The sequence below is a fragment of the Candoia aspera genome, chromosome 1 (genome assembly GCF_035149785.1).
Source record: "Candoia aspera isolate rCanAsp1 chromosome 1, rCanAsp1.hap2, whole genome shotgun sequence".
Taxonomy (NCBI): domain Eukaryota; kingdom Metazoa; phylum Chordata; class Lepidosauria; order Squamata; family Boidae; genus Candoia; species Candoia aspera.
Genome location: NC_086153.1, coordinates 195,930,554 through 195,946,564, shown reverse-complemented (window position 1 = coordinate 195,946,564; position 16,011 = coordinate 195,930,554). Strand labels below are relative to the sequence as shown.

Genomic DNA, 16,011 nt, shown 5'->3' with positions numbered 1-16,011 from the left:
TTCTCCTCCTGTTTGTCCCTCTGCGGCAGATTTAGAAAAAAGCACGCAAGGACTTCAAGGGGAAAGGAGAATTGCCCCTTTCTGGTTTGGTGGCACGAGAGGTATTAAATTGTCCTTTTACACTGCAAAATCTATGTATATTCATTCAGAGACCTCACTGAGCTTAATGGCAGGGGTTTTTTTTTTGTGCCTTCGAGTCAGTGTTGACTCCTGGTGACAGCTTGGACTAGTCCCTGCAGTTTTCTTGGCAAGGTTTTTCAGAAGTGGTTTGCCACTGCCTTCTTTTTCCCAGGGCTGAGAGAGAGAGGCTGGCCCAGGGTAAGGCAGGACTAGAACTCACAGTCTCCTGCTTTGTAGCCTGGTGCCTTAACCACTGCACCAAACTGGCTCTTAATCATATATATTTATTCAGAAACCTTACAGAGTTTAGTGTCACTTACTTCCAGATAAGTGTAAATCGGATCACTAAGGCTGCAATCCGAAAACCATTTATGTGGATGTACAGTAAATCAATTCAGACCAAACACAGGCTTGTTTTGTTAAAATGAGCAACACTCAGGCCCTGTAGCATCTTTAATCTTGGAAAATGGACACAGTAGGAGCACCTTGGTTGTTTTCTCACCTTGAAACTATTTGCTTAAAAGACTAGCCCAAGATAGGTATCTATAAATTACTACAAATAGGAGAAGAAACTAAATTTTGGTAATCCAACAAATTCTTTCCTAGCTTCATTTTAATGAAAAGCTATTGTAGAAGTCTAGAGAAGACATTTTGAGCAAATACATGGATATTGAATTTTGGGAAATACACGTTTTTTTGAGGTTTTCATGACCATAACTTCTTCTATTCATTCAACGTAATAGCAAAGAATAACTAGAGGAAGCTTTATATTAACTAAATGACATGATTCTGTTGCCTTGTGAGATACAAAAAGTCAGAGTAGGTTCATCTACGTTTGATACATTTCTGTCCTAACAAGCAGGAACCACGCTGAGACGAGGAATAAGTCTCTAGTGTTTTATTACTGCTACATTAGACAGAAAATCCTACCAAACTGAAGAAGTGTGAGAAAACCCATACAGATAAACCCCAAAAGTCAAGGCAGGTCTGTTCTGTGTCTCTTCTTTGAATGGCTGCTCAATTCCTCGCTATTACGCATGCGTTTTCCCCCCTGGATAGGGGCCCCCTCCTGCTCACCATCAGTGCTCATGACAATTTCACTCACACAAATCTGCCTTGCCAAGAAGCTTCTAGCATAGACTGAAAATGGATAAAAGCCAACATTCTCTAAAGGAAAGGGTCGAACTATTATGCAGAAGAAACAGGAGGTGAGAAGCAATGCTTTGGCTTAATGCATCAAGGCAGTATTTCTAATAAAATTGATTTCCATCACATTGATCTATATTACTTTTCTATATGAAAATAATTATTTCAGTACATTAGTTTACCTGTGTAACAAGAGAGTTCCATAAAGCTGCAAGTATTTTGATATAACCCTATGTCTTCAAAAGTTGGAAATTATCACGAATAAAATTGCAGTGCCATTCTGTCAGTCTTAAATGAGCATTCCAAGAAGAACTTCAAGTTTGCTCAGAAGCTCATCACTTGAACACTCTTCCCCCCTCATCACAGTAATTGGGAACAAGGTGCATTCAGAGCTAGTAGGATGAGAAGAGATAGAACTTCTGGGCAAGAGAAGTGAGGATAAGAAAGTCTGATTTATTTTTGGGAAGAAAGATACTGACATTAGTAGAGATTTGAAAGTAAATTTCAGTATTTTCTCTGGTTAACTTTATGATGGTGCTGATACAAGAGGTAAGGAAATTGATAACAACCAAACTTTCTGAAACTGAGGAAAGTTTCAAAGACCAAGGAAAAAACTGTAAGTAATTATACAAATGCTTAATGAAATGCCTGGAGACAGCCTGGAGAGATGGCACTCTCCTGAAAAGGAGGAATGGGGTGAAATCCAGCTGGCCAACCACCAGATTATTATCAACCAGAATTTCCAGCTATGGATACTAGAGGCTTCAAAAAATGGAACTATAGAATAAGTACCTTAATTTCCACAGGACTGAAGAGGCTCTTTCTCCCACAAAACACATTTTAAGGTTGGTTAAAGTGTAGAATGGACAGCTTGCCTTTTTCCAAGTCTATTTTGAAATGATTTTTAAAAGTCACAATATACTAATTTTTATGTGAGAAATAACCCAGAAAGTCCAGATAAATGGATATTTGTGATACCATTTAAGAAAACTGGATTGAGAGTTGTTACACATTATTGAACACTAGAAGGCAGTACATGACCTGTTTTGTTCTTATTGGTACTCATCAAGTGTAGACAGCCTGGTACAGACAGCCAATAAGTACACTACCTCCTGGTGGTCAGTAAAGTATATAACCATAAAATATATACTGAAATTGTCCCCACTCCCCCCAAAGGGTGGTAAAATTATAGAACCTCTAGTATGACACAAGATAACAGCTCTATCTCTAGCTTAAGAACTCAAATAAGAAAGGTATCTACCACTCATGGATCAAGGGATGAAATTTCTGATTAAGAATATTGCATTTTCTCTCCCTGAGACCTTAACCCTAGGGCAAAACACTTCCATACGGGAACTTCATCTTGTTTCAAAGTTAGATATGACCTATCAAATCATACTTTGGGCTCAAACAGCCTAGTGTGAGCTATGAAGCTGAATTGCAGGTTTAGAGAAAGAGGCGTTCTCCTGTTGTGTAGGTGCTGATCCAGCGGCATGAGGCCACACTACTCTGTTCCCACAGCACTGTTCTGCTTGGCTAGCCAAGTTGATTTTCATTTGGCTAAGATGCAGTGCATCTCAAATCCAAAACTTACTGCATTATTGCAGTGTTAGAACTGTGTAGAGCTTTGGAGTCAGCCATTTTCCAGGTTGGAGGAATTCTTGCCACACCGTACTTCCCACTGCCTTGACTTGATTTTACTTACTTATATAAACTAAGTACACCAAATACTTGCCTCTTCCTGCTTCCCTGGCTCTTGGCTCAAGCAAATTCTTCTTCTCTCTCTTTCCCCCAAACTTAGATGTTCAATGCTATAGTCTACCACACGGGTTCTGCAAGAGGTCACTAGGAGATCACAATTTATTTTAAAAATTATTTCAAATTCAGGCAATTTCACATTAAAGAGGTAAGTTTCATTCTTTATTTTTAGTTTAAGAACACTGTTAATGCCTGTAATACAGGCCTACACGTGAAATGGATATAATAATTTTGTAACTTCTGGCCCAGCTTTGAGCCTGAACGGGCAGGGGTTCCCCGAGGCCTGAAAAATATTTCAAGGGTTCCTCCAGGGTCAAAAAGTTGAGAAAGGCTGGTCTACAATCTTTGCTGCTGATAGGAAAAAGGTTTTCTTGGAATTTATATGCAGCAAGAATGATGTCACAGCGGCCGGACAGCTTTTACTCATGCCAACAGCTCAGGTTTTTTGGAAAATAGTTGTATAAATGCATACCACTTGTACTGACTATCAGGTTGGGGGTTGACCAATTTATTTTTTCTCCTTCTGAGTGGAGTGCACATCAAGGTATTTCTGTTATGCCAGAAACTACTGTACTTTAAGAGGTATGGAAGGAACACGTCGGCCAGGATCTCAAGTTCCTCCAGAGCACAGGGACAAATTCACTTCTTCAATGCCCTTTTTACAGTAACTTATGCTCCATCCTTATGCTTTCATCTGCCAACAGAAGTCCCTTCTGCCTTGAGAACAATTTTATTTGTTCCTTGCTGTCAGACCAGAACCTAACACCACCAGGAAAGTCGCAAAATTTATCTCAGCTGCCAATGCCCCATGCAGGAAACTTTTTTTTAATTTTCTGATTTTATTAACGTACATATTTATTTTGTTCTTCTAAGTTTCTTATATTGCATCTAGGTTTTATCTCCTGTCATCTCCTATTTGTCACAATATACAATTTTACTTATACCCATTTACTTATACCCAAAATCATGTCTCTATGTGTCCATTTAATAGTCTGATATACAATAGGTAGAATTTTAGTATTTTACTCTTAAAAACATTTGTATTAATTAATTTAGTCGTTTTGTTTTTATCACTTAGGTTCTACTTTTTATATACTGCTATCCATATTGCTGTAGTCAGTGTCATACATTCCTGTTGATGTCTTAGAAATGTTTTAGATTTTAAGGCATCATTATTGTTCTTTTTAGATAATATTTATGCATTCTATCCTATGTCATAGTTTCCTGTGCTTTGTTCCTTTGTCCTTGTACTCTTTTTATGAAGTTGATTGTTTAATTCACTGATCAGTTTCTGTAATAAAGATGATCTATGCTACCTTAAAGGTCAGGGCCTTGACTAAATGACTGTTTTTGCACTTTTCTATTAAGCTCACAGTAGTCCTTGCCTATTCTCAGCATTCCAAGACTGGTCTTCCAAGACCAAAGGCCACCGCACAGTGGACTTCAAATATTTTGCAGGTATTGGGGAGTGGAAACAATACGATGTGAAAGCATCCAAAGAGTTTCTTTGCCATCAGTGTTCCTAGGAGCATTTAGCACAGGGGGCTGAATTCGCTGTACAGCTAGCATATTCACAAGGCAAGCAAGACCAAATGCTAAGTGAGAAAAGAAGTTCCATCACATGGATATCAGCTGCCATGAGTACGAAGTGTCATGTATCCTGTTCTTTATTGGGAATTGTAAAAAATTCTACAGGCAACACAGTGGCTGGATAGGTTAGAGAGCCAAAAAGATAACTACAGTGCTTAGGCTAGGTAAAAAGACACAAGTGCAGCCTGTGCAAGATCTTTGCTCCAGTTATAACAAAGGCCCTTCACTTTTTTCCTAAAAGCCTGCAAGATTTGAAAATATAACCATAATCTTTACAAGTATTCTGCTTAGGTTTTCTGCATGTGTCCACAGTGGGTGTATCTGGAGCTTGAGATTACAAGATGAAAGCCACTGTCTTTCAGAGGGAAGAGATTAAGCACATCTGAGGCTTCCAAAGTATGGCATCAATGTGATTCTTTGGTGACAAGTCTGGAATCCCAAGGGCTTCCCACCCCCAGCTCTTTAGCCAATCAAACATCCAGGCTAAGAATGCAAAGCAAAAAGTCTCTTGTCAAGATAGAAATCATTGGAGAAGGGGGAGCACAAGCAAAGCAAATGAATAGGATTGAGTTGTATGCACATACCTCTGGTAGGAAACAGTGGACAAATCCATTTGAGCAAAGAGGTTGAAAGGGTAACTTGACCACATGCCCTGCAGTTTTAGAAAATGTCAGATACTGAAGCTTGGGACCTTGGTGTTTGCAATACTTAGACCCAACAATGCTCCACTCTTTACATTATCGAAGGATCAACTGTGCACTCCACTTGAATGGCTATTCCCACTAAAAAATAGAAATGAGTGGGGGGCAGTAGTAAATAGTCCTTGAAAAAAAACTTGGGTCCACAAAGCATAGCTTCTTTTGGCATAGAATGGGAAAAGCCCTTCATCCCTGCATTGCCTTGATACTCAACTTCAACTTAAGTCTCCAGCGTATCTTTCACAGTAAGGTAACCACCTGACTACCATATGAAAAGGAAGGCATCCTTATATGACAGCTAGAAGCCTGCAGACTCTGACAACCCAGAGTCCATTGGAGTTGGGTGGCTAATAAATTCAAATAAATAAACAGCAGCAGCAACAACAAACAATAGGCAAATAGCCAGTGGAAGTGTCCTGTACCCAGACAATGTAAGGAAAGTGAACTCCACTTGCACAACATGCAAAAATGGCATCATTTCCATCTCTATCAGATTTTAGCAAATCGCCACATGCATTCTATTTTTATCCTATGTCCAGGGTATGCATCCAAGGTTACATTTGAAAGGAAAACAGAAAAGGCTCCAGCATAAGATGATGTGGCTGCCTTAGATCATTAACAACATTTTTATATTTTATTCCAGAAAAAAGAAGAAGGGGAAAAGGGATCCAGGAATGATAGTTATGATGCAATTATATCTAACCTAATTCTTCTGATTATCCATTCCAAAGAAAGATTTCGAAGTGTGTAAAAGCGCTGCATTTTCAATGTAGGGTAGGGGGAAGGGAGAGACGGAGAGACCTCTGCAGTATCTTTTCTGCTTCAGCTTCAATTTCCTGTTCTAAGGCTCACTCTGTGGTACCTAAGACAAATCAGCCAATAGCTTGGGAAGGAAGGAAAAAAAAAAGGGGGGGGGAGGCAATTTAAAAAGGAGGAAAAAAAGAGTGCATCATCTTTATCAGGATAACTCCATCTACTGGCAAAAGAAATACATCTGTACAGTAAGTGCTAGGTATTTATTTAGTGATGTATTTGTGAGAGCCTATTCAGCAAGGGGAAAAAAAAGTAAAATAATAGCCAACAAGCCAGAATTCAGATACATAGAAGAAGTGACCAAACTCTGATTGTAACAAACTAGCATTTTTAGAACCTTTACATTTCTCTTTTCCAGCTGTTTTCCTCTTCATTTTCAAGAGGAATTTTTCACTGTCCTGGATCATTTTCATATTTATTCTTTTGGTGATGTTAGAAACTACTAAATAGTAAAGGTAAAGGTTTCCCTTGACGTAAAGTCCAGTCGTGTCCGACTCTAGGGGGCGGTGCTCATCTCCGTTTCTAAGCCTTAGAGCCGGCGTTGTCCATAGGACACTTCCGGGTCATGTGGCCAGCATGACGACACGGAACGCCGTTACCTTCCCGCCGAAGCGGTACCTATTGATCTACTCACATTTGCATGTTTTCAAACTGCTAGGTGAGCAGGAGCTGGGACAAGCAACGGGAACTCACCCCGCTGCGCGGTTTCGAACCGCCAACCTTCCGATCGGCAGCTCAGCGGTTTAACCCGCAGCGCCACCGTCCACATTAAGACACAAAATAGTTTTCTTTCCATCATTTCCTACAGTGCCCCTGGCTTGGTACTGAAGGAAATTTATGCATGCAGCAGAATTACAAGAACCAAGTCTGTGCAAGTCATTCAATGAGGCACTTGGCTTATGAGAAAACATCTCCCTGATTCTTGCCTTTGAAGCCATGAAGCAGCTGGAATGACTGGTTGAAATGTCTTCTGGCCATGCACACATGTGCTTAGAAAGCCTTAGAAGGGCTTAGCCTTCAGGCAATGACTATTTTGGGACTTCAAAATGCTGATCCAGAAGAGCTGTTCATGGAATGATTTGCACAGGACTACAGAATGCCACTTTTTCTGGATAGCTGGGGGAAGTCTACATCTGAAAACACCTTCTGTGAATGATGAAAATACTGTTGAACAGTTTTGCATTTTTGTAAATATTGAAAAGGATCACTGAGAACTGGGAGGCATAACTTCCATTTTCTACTTCAGAAATACTGATGAAGATTGGCTGATGGTTCTCGCAGGAGCACAAATATGCTGTGAAAAATCATCCTTGCATGTGGCCCTCCCCAAGCACAACTATCACAACAGTTGGATAAGGTGGAAATTTGAAGGCAAAATTTGCACTTTGAGAAACAGACTTAATTTGGAGAGATGGAGTGGGCAAGTATGTGAGCTGCTATGGAGTAAGGCCTATCAGTTGCCCATTTATCTTATTACCCATTTATAAATAAAGAAACCATCAAAATAAAAATGAGTCTAAGCAATGGTGTAGAACCAGAGATATACTAAATAGTCCAACCTGTGCTATTTTACTGCAGTATCTAAAGGGACATGGGATGATGTTGTTCCATGTAGCACCTATATCTTACTCTTGCTTCATCAGTACCCTGGAAGTACTGACAACCTTTATTTATATATTTATTTATTTTTATTTAAAAGACTTGTATCTTAGAATCACAACTCTGGGTGGCTTGCAACAGGGGAAGAGCCCGCTCTTTACAACTTTCTGGAAGGTTAAGAGGGTGGGGGCCTGCCAGATCTCAAGGGGAAGGAGTTGCCCTGTATTTAGAAATGTACTTTCCATTGACGCCTGGCCAGAAAATTCAAGGAAGCAATCCTATCTTACCTTACCACGAATGAGTTACTGGATCAGGATAAGAAATTGCAAACATGTAATTGCAAAACAAGATTAATGACCACAAGTATGGATGAAAAAGAATAATAATTGGGATAGCTGGTGACATGGCCTTAAAAGAAATTAAATATTGTTAATGAAATACTTAAATATATACCAAGGAGTAAAGCCAATGGACTGATTAGGGAAATCTGGAAATCAAAAATTTCCTTTTTGAGGATGGAATAAGGATGGAATAAGAAGTAGCTAATGTTTTAGAGGTATGTATGTAGTAGGCTTTCTTTGGTGAACAAAACAGAACCAATATAGGATGACAATCTGAACACAGGGCCCTGTTTGGCCAAATCATTTGCCCTCTTGGGACTAATTTTGCTTCCCATTAAGAATACTCATTGCTGCTGAAGACTGTTAATATACTTTATGCCTTGCTTCCCTGAAAAAGATGTTCAACAGAATGGGAATTCATACTTTGTTCCACTGCAGACTACCTTGTTGGCAGGAAATTAAGTTTCACTGCATGCTTTCAGCTTCCTTTTCACATTATTTCATCCCCATCGGCTGAAAGTTTAGTCTCCCTAAAAAATCCTGGGCTTGGCACCCCTAAAGCCTTTTGTGGGTAGGGCAATGAGTGTGAGCAGCTCTGGCCCCAGTAAGAAATGAGGAACACTGTGAAGTAGCACATGGAACCTCTTCCTTAGGCATTTATTTTACTTAATAACCTGTGTACTGAGGCAGAGAGAAGCCTAGTACTGAGGTTGGTTCTCATGAAGAAAATTCTGTTATTTTAACTACAGTTCACTTGTGATTCTTCATGTATAGTTTAAAGATGACCTCCACCCCATCAAACTGTGAAGTTTAACACAGGAATTGTGACTCAGACTGAACTCCACTAACTCCTGAGAATAATTTGTGTGGGAACTTGATTGTCCCACACAGCTTGGATAGTATCATTACATTATTTTGCCACTAAGTGGCACTGGACTTGGTTATGCCTAGTCAAAGTCAGGCATTTCCTGTGGCTGCCTTCTTGTTAACAGTTTTTACAATAAAATTTTATGTGCCTATGCTGGGCAGCTGACAGTCAGACCACTGCAGAGAAAAAAACTATGGCCTTGATAGTCGTGGGTAACATTTTCTGTTTCAGGATAGTTTATCCTTCCACACTTGTTAACAGTTTGTACAATAAAATTGTTGCCTGGGTCCTCTAAGCCTTCTCTCTCTCTCTCTCTCTCTCTCTCTCTCTCTCTCTCTCTCTCTCTGTGTGTGTGTGTGTCTGTGTCATCTGTGTCTGTGTCTGTGTGTCTGTGTGTTCTAGTCAGACTTCACTCCCAGCAATTGCTTGGACTAGTCCCTGCAGTTTTCTTGGCAACATTTTCAGAAGTGGTTTGCCCTTGCCTTCTTCCTAAGGTTAAGAGAGAGTGACTGGAGGCCCCAAAAAACCAGAAGGACTCTGGTAGCATCTTTTCCAACTACCAAACCTATTAAATGGCATAAGGTTTTATGAGCTGTAGCTCATGTACATCAAAAGGTTTCAGGCCATCTCATAAGATCTCAACAAACAGAATTTGTTTCTAACATGCTATGTTAGTTGATAAGGCATTGTAATCTGTCTCACATATATCCTGCATCTGAATAATCACCCTGCCTTCCCCTCCTTTCCTATCACCTTCCCCCCCCACCTCACCCCAATTTAAATCCTACACCAGTCAAGCCACTCTTGCTTCTGATGAAGTGAGCTTCAGCCCACAAAAGCTGAGGCCTTTTAATAGAATGTGTTAGTTGGAAAAGAGGCTACCAGACATCTTCTGATTTTTTGCCACCATAGACTAGCACGGCTCTCCTCCTGCAATGGAGGCCCAAAGTTACGTTCATGCCTACAGCAGGGCTAAAACTCACAGACCCTTGGTTTCTAGTCTGGTGTCTTTAGGACACTTCAGTTGTCAAAGCTGTACATCTAAACTGGGGGGGAAAAAACCACAGTTCTAGCAAGCCCTCAGAATTGGCTACATCAGAACCCCACAGGATGGGGATCCTGCTTCCAATTATGGCTGTTTGAATTGAATTCCATGGATTGGTTTGGTGCTATGTGAAGAAGTCAGCCTCACAAGCTCAAGAGGAGGTTAGCTCAGTGCCATCTCCTTCAGGTCCACTTACTCCAGCCTGTTTGCTTGTGCTCTCTGTCTTGGGTGGATCTGCCCCACAGTACAGAAGAAGAGAGCACAGCAATTGGAGGCTGCTCCTCTCCTGTATGATGGAGAGGGCAAGTGAACATGGAGCAATAGAAAAGGAGGACCAAGTTTGTCCTCTCCCAGGGGTATGCCTTTCACAGATGCCAAACTTTAACTTACTGCTACCCCAGTCACCCTCTGCAAGCTGTTGCCACTCCAAAGCATTTCTGAAGGGAAAGAAAAACACACATTCATCTGTATAAGGGGCCCCAAATACTCTGAAAAAGTTATAAGAAGAGCAATTCTTTTACATTGGCTGGCTAGGAATGTCATAACAAGTTATAACTATGGTTTACAAACCATTGTGGCTGGATACAGGCAGCATGTTAAGCCCCAAACCAACCAACCATTTATGGCACAGCATAATGTCCAGACTGAATAACTTGCAATAACTCAATGATTATTATAAGATCACTGCCATTAAATGCTCAAATCATGAATACTCATGAATACCCTAGAACTGCTTCAAAATCCCAATGCAAACTTAGGTAGGCTTAGATAGAGTTCACCTATGGAATATTATATAAGGGGTCCATTTATGATAAAATACCTTGGGAGGTGGAATAATTCAAAATTAAAATATTGTTACAACAACCTGCTTTATCCTAATAGACACAGTCCATTTTTAGCCAGCTGTAGGGATTCTGATTACCAGCAACTGTATTGATTATAAGCTTTACTAGCATTTAAGAATCAACAAATAGCATGGCAGATGGAAGTGAAAATCTGCCTAGGGTTATAGGAAATATGGTTTCTTCACCCATGAGCTAATATCATAACTCCTTTCCAAGTGGGGATAGCTTGGAATCTGGGGGAAGGGTGTATCTTCATAAAGTACGGAATTAAAGACAGCAAACTCTCAGGGCCTCTCAAAAAATACTTGGTGAGTCAACTAACTTTCGCCTTCCCTTAGAAATGTTGTCAAACAGCTAGTGACAGACTGGCATCCCCTAACATTTGCATCCTAAGTATGTCATTTGAGGGTGGGGGGAGAGAAAACTTGACTGTCAAATGCAACTTTTCCCAGATAATGGATTCCATATTCCACATTTGGCCTCTTGTGCAAGTAAATTTTTGTTCATGCTGCAGTATTGTAACAGGGAAACTTCTTCGCATCTAGACCAAGATGATGCTATGGTGCACTGCCCCAGCAAGCCATTTAAAAGGTACAAAAATAAATGGAAATAACTCCATGGTTTTTGGACACACTGGTAATTGCAGTTGGTATAGTATCAATATTTCACTAGGAATAATTCCGTTATTGAACCCTTAATGAGATTTTATAAAGCTATTAAGGTTTGAACCCCCAATTAGCTGTCTTTAGATCCCACTAAATTCAATATGAAAGGTTAGCCATGACTGGTTTAGGTCCCACTTATTTGGATAGTACCTAACTAATTTAGTCGGGAACTGATCCACAAGAGAAAACAAATGTAAGAGTGGTAGGAGTGTGAACTGGGAACGAAAAAGGGGACCAGGGAGATGGCAGTTGAGAGCTCAGTGTGAAGTTTATCTGATTATATTGTATTTTGTTATGTTTCCCCGTTACGTGGGACATTATATGTTTCTACACATTATAACAATAACTTCAATGACATTAAATGTCTTTTGCTCACAGTTATGTCAAGTGTTGTTTTTTCAAAACTGCAGAGGCTTTTCACAAAGCTTATCCATACAGGCCTTAGTAATACTGGGTTTTCTGTAACTTCCTGTGGGGCATTTGGTAAGCATCTGCCCTCCTACTCCATTTGCAGACCCTACACATGACCAAGATTATATTCTTTAACTTGGTTTGCTTAGGAGGATACGAGGGTCATGAATGAAACACAAGCAATGGCAATGGCAAGAGAGAAGCCTAACCCCATTCCATAAGAAAGTCTTATTCAGACCTTCTAAGCCCTACTTTTTATATAAAACACAATTATCTGGGACCACAGAATCTGCTAAGTCACCAAACATAGTTCACAAGTCACAACAGCTGGGTCACGCTCTGCACTAAATAAAAACAAAGCATATTTCAAATGTGATGTGGTATGTTGTATGGACCAGATCAAATTATGGATAATGCTCCAAAATGGCTTTAATTCCTTGTTTAAATTTTGCAATGAGTATCACAAATTTTTCAAGCACCTCTTTATACCATTCAAGCTTCACTGAGCTATAGCATGGGTTAATATATATCACACTAAGCTGTGCTTTATTTTAACTGTGTCTTACTGAATAATATGGAATGGCTGGTTTAGACATCATCTTAAGCCATAAACTATAATTAACTAACTGTAGGGGTTAAACTCATTCAACATGCCAAGTCAAAGCCAAAGAAATGACATTCTGGCTTAGCATGATGAGTGAACTCAACCAGTAAGCCTATTTCATAATTACATTGGATTAATGATATTTATGGAGTGTTAACAAAAAGGTCCAATGGGAGTTGTATTAATTATCTGAACCTAGTCTACCCAACCTGGTGCCCTCTAGAGGTTTCTATACTATAACACCCATCATTCCCTTCCCCATGTTGTCCAGGGATGATGGCAGTTTTAGCTCACTTATCCTACTAAACTCTATGAGACCTGGTTTCAACTACACATATATAGAATTGCATTGTCATTCTGCCTTATACCTGCTATCCTATGCTTACTTGTTTAGGAGAACATTCTGTACAGATCTGGGAATTTACATCATAATGATGAATAGAAACATGTCAGCTTAACTGGCTAATGGAACTGAATCAATACCCACAACTTTCTGTAATACAGACACATTTCTTTCAGTTACCAATGCAGAAGAATATACTACCTCCTTTAATGGGGGGGGGGGGGGGGGGAAGCTGCAGATCTAAACAATCCTTAAGGCTACAGTCTTATATTCAGATACAAAGTTCCCTGAAACAAATGGGACTTATTTCTATTAAATATACATAGGATTAAACTGTAAAATTTATTACCCTGAGGACTAAAACATATAGCTGTATAATAGTACAAAATGTCTTCTTCTCTTTTATCCAGAAATCTCTAGTCTCTCCAGATATGGCATTTTTTAAAAGAAAAACTTTTCAGTGTTATTTCTAATTACAGGAAATTTATCTTTTAAACTTCACATATCACATAATTTCCTCAAAGCAAAAATGGGAAGACTCTAAGACTGGAATTCACTGTATTGCCCATCTCCGATGCATTAAACCTGTATATAAATAGCAGCTGTTAAAAAGCTATCACCTTTCACCAAATACAGTATCTGTTTAAGGCCACAATAAATAAAGTTCCTCCAAATAATAATTAAAAAAATGGGAATCAGACTACTTACCCCTTGGATATGAATGAATAACAGAGCTGAAAATATTCACCGTTTGTTTGGACCAAAGTGAGAGAAATGACAGGCACAAGCAACATCCTGCAGTTAAATAAGGACAGCCCTTCCTGTCTCTGATATGCTGGAGATACTTCACTGCTTAAGGAAAAAAAGCAGCATGTGTGAATCCTGCTTTCCAGAATGCAACAACCAGCTGGCAATTTAATGAGTTAGTGAGCTGACTGAATGAATACATTCCCCACCCCCACCCTGCTAGCTTTTAATTTAAATTCTCTCTCTCTCTCTCTCTCTCTCTCTCTCACACACACACACACCAACACACATGTATGTGCACACTTTTAAAAAGTCGGGCTTTTTGTGGCACTGAAGACTAGCCCCGCACTGCTGTCCATGGTCCTGCACAAATCCTCCTGCTCCAGGGCACATTCAAAGGGATCATGCTGCCTCATTAAGCACCAGTTCTCTGACAAAGCCAGCTCATGTGCTTGAAATTCCATTCACAAGTCTGCTGCATCACATCTATTCTCTCTACCGCTGGAGGCCTCTTCTGCTGCAGACCATATCTGAGTTCTCAATCCCTTCTCTTCCTGTTAATGCTGCAATAAACTCAAACAATAAGATCCTATTATGGAACCAGTATTTTCCCCTCCACAGGCTGTTTGAACAGAGTTCAGCACATTTCTTAAACCACTGTACCTGCACAAATCATTTACTGCAACCATCGCCAAAGACGCTTTGTCTGGACTCTGCAGAGCAGCCACTCTAGAATTTTGTCCGCAGTATCATTCATATATATATATATATATATATATATATATATCACAACAATTATTAGCCGAAGGTTTTTCTTCAGTGGTTTTTAAAATAACACAGAAGCACACACAGATGCACAGATAAACAGGACTCTTGTGAAAGAAGGAACACCTCTACTTCTATATGTTTAAATCTCAAGCAATGCAAAACGTCACAGTGAATAGCCCTTTTCAAGAATATAGCTCCATGCTCACAGCACACCATGAAGGAAATGGACTTGTTTAACTGCTTAATCCATCAAATCAACAGCAATTCTTCCACAGGCAGGGAAGATGTTTGCTAAGCAAATACCTGATATATTATTGATTCATTTGCAGACTGTTTCAAAATCAAAAACCTAGCAAAAATATGCTAGGTTTATCCAAGCAAGAAAACAGAACAGATTTTCCTCTCCTGATAATTTTTTTCCTCTCTCTGCATCCTACCGCATGGCTACAGGGAGGGGGGAATCTCTCGGCATACCATTAAAGCATGCAATTAAAAATATTACCCAAGTAGATGCAGCAAAAGGTCATAATCCAACTTCCAGGCCCCCATGAAGCTTTAGGCTGAAGCCAGAGCTTGTTCAGGCCAGTAGAGTCTCTCTCCTGCACTTGACCTAGACTGCCTTACATAATGAGGAGTCAGAGCTGGATCTGGAATGTCATCCCTGGCAGGAAGAGCAAATGCTGGCAAGCAGGTGGGCTCGTTTGTAGGAAGATCACCGAGCCTCTCTCATTCTTCTCCTCCTGGACTGCTCTGGGGAAAGAGGCAAGCTTAGCTCTGAAAAGCTGATGTCCTTCTTCCCCTGGACGGAATAGCCAGACTAGACACAAGTGTTAGGGAAGTGTAACAGTCAGCAAAAGCGAACCTAACACAGTTCCTGCTATCTTGCCTAGAGGACTGCATAGCAGCAGCTAGTGTGAGCAACAGCGAGGCAAAATAAGGAAGGAGGCATGCTTTGCCTGGGTGTCTCATGCTGGTGAGTGGAAGGCGGAGGAAGAGGAATTGAAGGTCAGATTTTTTAAAAATGAATTTCCTAACTCAGGGATGCTTAACTCAGCAAATGGCTCAGTGAACATAGGTAAATGTGTTACTGCTTAGAGAAAATCCTTTGGGTCAGCTTGTGTTATTCAAAGAATGTATCACATTTTCAGGTAAAGGCATTTGACAGATCTGGATGTCAATGCAGACTATATGCGCAGATTGGACTTGCTAGAGTATCTGATCATTTTGGCTAGCTAGAATTTCTGTTCTTAATTATTTTCTATAGATTATGATCTCAGAATTCCTTAGGTGGTTAGTTATTATGCTGAGAAACATACCGCATGCGAGCAAAAGCGAACACTAATGCTTGTTTTGGATATTGTGAATTGAGATCTATTCCGTTATTAGATAATCCTAAGTCTTTTATGGATTACTGTGTAATTGTTTAATTTCTTTCTCCTCCCCCAAAGTACTTTTCAGTTGTCTGGGAAATGATGGTGAATAAAGAATAACCCTCAAAGAAAAAGAGAAAAGATTTTAAAATTCTTCATTGAAATAATATATAGCTTGATTATGACTTTATAGTATATCAAGTGACATAGGTAAGACTATCAAACTATAGGACAGCGAAAACAGTCATCTACAATTCAGATGAATTATCCTGGAAAATTT

The 16,011-nt window shown here is 39.8% G+C and overlaps 1 protein-coding gene across 1 annotated transcript in view; it reads right to left on the bottom strand.

Moving 5' to 3' along the window:
- The window catches only part of LOC134507533 (sodium channel protein type 1 subunit alpha), a 96,431-nt gene extending 81,103 nt beyond the window's left edge, over window positions 1–15,328 (bottom strand). Inside the window, exon 1 of the mRNA XM_063318235.1 lies at window positions 14,864–15,328. The gene's annotated coding sequence lies outside the window, so the exon portion shown is untranslated. The remainder of the gene's footprint in view (window positions 1–14,863) is intronic.
- Between the last annotated feature and the right edge of the window lie 683 nt (window positions 15,329–16,011).